Below are 6,041 nucleotides of genomic sequence, written 5' to 3' on the forward strand. Positions count from 1 at the left end.
CGGGGATGGTGAAAGCCCAAGATGAGCCCTGGATGTTAATTCAAAGTCAAGATTTGAGCTTTATTGAAAGTGAGCTACTGGGGACTTTAAAATAGCTCTTAATTTTTTTTTTCTTTTTTTAAATTGAAGTATAGTTGGTTTACAATGTTGTATCAGTTTCAAGTGTACAGCAAAGTGATTCAGCTCAGTGATTAAGAGCTATAATATATACATATTATATTATATATTAGTTATATGATATAAAATTATGTATATTATAGCTCTTAATATTAATCTTGCAGATAGACTTTGGTTTTTTTCTAAATTCTTCAACCTCAATACTCTCATCAGCCCTTCCTATGCTCATGAAAAATATAGTATAACTTTTAAAAAGTTGCAGATGTAGTGTTACAGGCCTCATTTGCCGAATCAGGCCATGATTTCTTTCAGGTCTGAGACAAAGCTGCCCAAGCTCCCACACGGAGTGTCTGCCACAGCTCTTCCCCAGGCCTTCTTGCCCGGGTTTCATCTCGCCACTGTGCTCTCCAAATCAGGAGGGACAAATGCGAGGCAGTAGGCCATTAGGCAAGGCCACTGTTCATTCCTGAAGACCATACTTTGAAAGCAAAGAGTGAAAGTAGAGAGAAGTTGTCTATGTGAGGACAGCAGCCCTCTGGGAACTAACAGGTGATTGGAAATATCTGTACTACCTTCCCGGGGCTGGCCTCACCCTGCCACCAAAAGGCTACGGGCACAACCGTCCACCCGGAACCTTTCAAAAGCACCATTTAAACTCACTTGTTCAAAGAAAGACATTGAAGAGAGCAGAAAAGGTGCTTCTGGTTAAACATTTACCACAGGTGGACTCTGAGCCTCAGTCTCTAAGACACACCTAGACAAGTTCATGCCCAGCTGCCCCTCCTCCACCCTCAGGAAACCCAGTGGGGCTCACGCCCATTCTGTCCGAGGAACAACTGGACCTCATCTTCACAAGAAACCTGCCACAATCCACAATAAAAAGGAAAGAGTTAATGTTTCACTGAACCAAACTAGACACGATATAGCCAGAGCCCCTATTCATCTGATTCACGGGACGGGTTAGCTTCCCCCCAAGTGGCGGTAAACCTGAGTGGCTGGATGACTGCAGGAAGCTTTCACATTATCAAAAGGAGACATTTCCAGAGGGTGGAAAGAGACACCATTTTGTTCCCCCCACCCCACCCCCCACCCCCCCGGCTCAGGAGATGGTGATTTGAATCTCCCTTAATTGTTTCCCCCGTCCTGTCCTTTGATGATGGCTTTAATCAGTGGTTCCCACAACAGAAGCACAAAAACACAAGCAAAACGTCAGGACCCCATCACAGACAATTGACTCAGAATCTCTCTGGATGGGCCTGAGCATTTCTATTTTTAAAAGCTCCCTGGGTGAGTCCCATGCATTCTGAAAGTTAAAAACCACTAGACTGAATGAAGCAAGTTGCTTCATTGAATGAAATATACATTTGCTTAGCATACAGGTGGTCCACGGTGGGAAGGATGTCAGAGGGATGTAGAGGGACTGATGGGTCTTAGTTGCCCTCCGGCCCTCCTGGCAGACAGAGAACAGTACTTTGGAAGCTGCTGCTCATGGATTGCCATTGTTTTCATAAAACTTTAACTTTATACCGCCTTCATTTTCTTCCGGGGTGTGGTTAGTGTCTATTTATCCAGTATATACCATTGCCAGACAGCCGGGTGAATAGAAGTGACCAAGTCTTGGCCACAGGTGACTAAGCTAGCCTACAAAGAGAGCCTTGTACCCTCCCTTTCATTTGTTCATTCCTCCTGGTTATGCTGCAGTTGTCCTCAGATGTATGCATGTGACAGTCTGCTCCCAGGTCAGGCCCATCCAACTAGCATGAACCTCATCACTCTGGATAGTGGTGTTCAAAATGGAAAATCACTAGGTGCTTCTTGCCCAGAAGGCCCGGGAAGTTCAGGAAATCTTGAGTTGTGTTCATACTTGCCTTGGTTCCGTGGAAGAACTAGACTTTAAAATGAACCAGAATCATTCTGAATCAAGGCATCTATTGAACTAATGACCTTCAACCTCACCTGCCAGTTACAGGTGAATGGAAGCTTAGTTCTCACCCTCTCCTCCTTTTATGAAATCAATAACTTTGATGATAACAAGTATTCCTCACGGATGGAACCCTTGTACAAATGGTTCAGTTTTATAAAAGACGTGATCTTCTCCATTCCCACAATGCTTACCACAGGGGAACACCCACAGCAAAGCCTTTATTGAGAATCATTGTAGGAAGGTAGTGTTGCCAAGGGGCAGGAATGCAACTGGAAATGAACTAGGGACTTTTTCTAAAGCAGCAACGTTAAAAACTACATTCCTGGGCTTCCCCGGTGGCTCGGTGGTTGAGAGTCCGCCTGCCGATGCGAGGGACACGGGTTCGTTCCCCGGTCCGGGAGGATCCCACATGCCGCGGAGCGGCTGGGCTCGTGAGCCATGGCCGCTGAGCCTGCGCGTCCGGAGCCCGTGCTCCGCAGCGGGAGAGGCCGCAACAGTGAGAGGCCCGCGTACGGCAAAAAAAAAAAACTACATTCCTGACTTGACGGGTGTAGGTGTTTAAAGTGTATTTTTATTATTGTATTGGATTCTGATTGGGGTAGAGGATTCCTTCCCCAGGAGAACAATGGCCCCTGGTATATAGTACTCAGGAAGATCAAGGCAAAGCACCTGCAACAGATTCATTTATTCTCCCCTGTTTGCATCTATTCCTTCACAGCTTGGACAGAAATGTCTAGCAGGAAGAAAAAATTGTTCCCATAGCTGATCATACAGAAATTCTGACTTATGTGCAATGACTTACAATTTACCTGGACGATCGGGAAATTCATAATTCCCCCACCTCTATTTCAGATTCCTCCATTAAGAGCTATTGGTTTTAAGCCAATCAGCTAGAGTTCATGGGTTCGTACAATATTTCAGGTCCTGCCATACAATCTCAGGCAGCTGTTGGTCTGGGAGAAATTCCTCCAGCTTTTATCCAGTCCCTCCCAGACAGCCTGATATGAGAATCACTTTCAGTGGCTTCTGTGCTCTCCCAGGATGGTCTGTTGTTCTGAAGCTGAAGAGCTGCTATTAGCACCGTCATTTTTTCAAATGAACATTGAGCTAAATTATCTCAAATGTATAAAGGAACATCTCTCACTGTGTTATGGAAAATTGCCTTCCAAATTACAAGACTATACAAAGTACATATTAATTTTGGGCCCAAGGACATCCAAATTGCCTTAGCTCCCGCGCTGTATTGTGATGACACACTCTTAATAATGTCAGGTTCCAAGGATACCGCAAGGTGCACGCTGTTATGAAAATAAACCAGAATCTTTCTCCATTAGGATCACTGCACGCATACTCAAGCCCAGCTGGAGGTATTTTGCTCTGAGATTCAAGCCTTTTGCAGAGGAAATAAATTCCAATTGCATAGGCAGGGAAGTGAATGTGAATTCTAAATTGGGTCAAGCTCCCCAGATGGCTTTCTCACTGCTCCCAGGGGTGAGGCAACTGAGGAAACAGCCACCGGCAGCCCCAGTGCCCAGAAGAGACGCCTGATGACAGACGTCTCAGGAAGTACCTCCCGCTCATGCAAGTTCAATTCCACACCAAGGGGAAGGGGGAAAGCAGAAGTCAGGCACCGGCTGATAGACTTTGCCAAGTGCCAATGCTTATAGCGAATGTGTGTCAACATGTGGTCCGACAGCCAAAAAGCCCTGGAAACTAGCCCTGCCCAAATTGCTCCCAAACCTGTAGCCCTGGCACCACAATAGTCAGCTCACGAGCAGCCCACCACGGGCGTTTCTAAATGAGGATTTTCGAAGACAAAAATAAACATTTTCAAAAATAAAAAAGTATTAGATTTTGCCTTGTTTGTTCCACCTACTCTTGTTTCTCTTTTACTTTTTTTTTTTTGGTTGCTTGTTGCTGCGCGTGGACTTTCTCTAGTTGCGGTGAGCGGGGGCTACTCTTCATTGCGGTGCGCAGGTTTCTCACTGCGGTGGCTTCTCTTGTTGCGGAGCACGGGCTCTAGGCACGCAGGCTTCAGTAGCTGTGGCACATGGGCTCAGTAGTTGCGGCGCACGGGCTTAGTTGCTCCACAGCATGTGGGATCTTCCCAGACCAGGGCTCTAACCTGTGTGCCCTGCATCGGCAGGCGGATTCTTAACCACTGCACCACCAGGGAAGTTAGCAGTGGCTTCTCTTAATGTGGAGCACCAGATCTAGGCCCAGGGGCTTCAGTAGTTGCAGCATGCAGGCTCAGTAGTTGTGGCACCTGGGCCCTAGAGCACGTGGGCTTCAGTAGTTGTGGCGCATGGGCTTAACTGCTCTGTGGTATGTGGGATCTTCTCCGACCAGGGATCAGACCCGTGTCCCCTGCATTGGCAGGTGGATTCTTAACCACTGCACCACCAGGGAAGTCCCTCATTTACTTTTTCTGAGAAAATATCACAGAGCAAATCACAGACATAATGACACGTTATGCTGATGTGCTTTAGCATGCATCTAAAAAAGAGGCTTATTTTTTTCTCCATAGTCACAACGTCATTACACACTGAACAGAAGTAACAATAATTTCTTGTTATCATCTGATGCTCAGTTCCATATCAAATTTATCTCATTGTCCCCTAAATATCTTTTTTTGTTTTGTTTGTTCTGACAGTAAAGATTTTACAAAATAAGAATACGAGGTACCCCTCCTGAAGGTTTGATACACTGTAAAGCGCTGTGGTTGCCTCCCCAGCTTCCCTTTCTCCTTCCCAGTCCCCTTGAGAGGACAGTACCCCCTGCGCCATTCATGCTGGCCCAATGCAGCCAACAGAAGCTGCAGCGGGAACACACAAGGGTGAGTCCTTCCAGGTGCATCATTCCCGGCCTCTGTATTCAGAAAGCTGTACCAAGGATGGGAGAAAAGTTTTCTTTAATTGAGGAGAGGGGCTAATTCAGGAGTTTGCTGCGCCCCCAACGTGACGATAGTGACGTGTCAATGGATGCTGAACACCTGACTAATTGAAAGGACCAGCTCAAGAAACAGGGTTGGTCTCTACAGAATTGAGTAAAGACAGAACCCTTTATGTGCAAGGATGGCAGGTGCATCCCGTGCAGAGGGTCCCGTCTGTTCCCTGGCACCACGTTGGAGCCAAAGGCATCAGCTCCTGAGCCAACAGCCTGGTCCTCGGGGGCGGGTTCCTCAATTTCTCTCCCATCCCGCGAGATGCCCTCACGAAAAAGACTTTAGAATTAAAATGTTCTTTATTCAGTTCTTCCACTGGATGAGTATTTCACTTTAAAGCATATGATATTCATGACATAAAATTAAGAGGCACCAAAACGTATGAGAGAAAAGGCTCTCCAAGAGCGTCTTCCCAAATAAAAGACTCTGTCCAGATATTTTCTAAAACATGTCATTGTTTGCAGAGGTGCTAGTTGGGCACATCACTGAGCATCTTTTTTTTTTTCCATCAGCTATAAATGGCTGTTTGATTAAGATTATTATTTAAAGCAGGAAGGAACCTAAGATTCTCTATCATTATGGTCAAAACTTTTCAACTTTAATTTCTCCTTAATAAAATGTGTGATCTCAGACCACAAAAACAAACAAACAACAACAACAAAAAAACCCAGAGATAATGGCAGGAACAGAATCCCTGGTGCAGTGTGAACATTATGCTAGAACTGGAGCAGCCCCTCTCAAACTGTGGTCCCCAGACCAGCATCAGCAGGGAATGTGTTACAAGTGCACATTCTCAGTTCATTCACGACCGGGGGATGGGGGGGAGAGAGGGGAGACCTATATTTTAACTATGGGGGCGTGGGATTCTAATGCAGGCCGAAGTCTGAGACCCAGGAGGACACAGAGGATGTCTGCTAATAATCCAGCACTGCCTGCCTCCCCCTTCAGTCAGCAGATCTTTGGGGAGGCCTCCCACAGGCCAAGTGCTCCGTTAGATGCTGGAGTTGCAGGGGCACAGCCTTCCCCCTCCCTCCAGCCCTGCCCCGAAACGCAGAG

Source organism: Delphinapterus leucas, chromosome 8 (genome assembly GCF_059928025.1).
Source record: "Delphinapterus leucas isolate spDelLeu-1000000601 "Yukka" chromosome 8, BTC_Dleu_Yukka2, whole genome shotgun sequence".
In the NCBI taxonomy this organism is placed as follows: domain Eukaryota; kingdom Metazoa; phylum Chordata; class Mammalia; order Artiodactyla; family Monodontidae; genus Delphinapterus; species Delphinapterus leucas.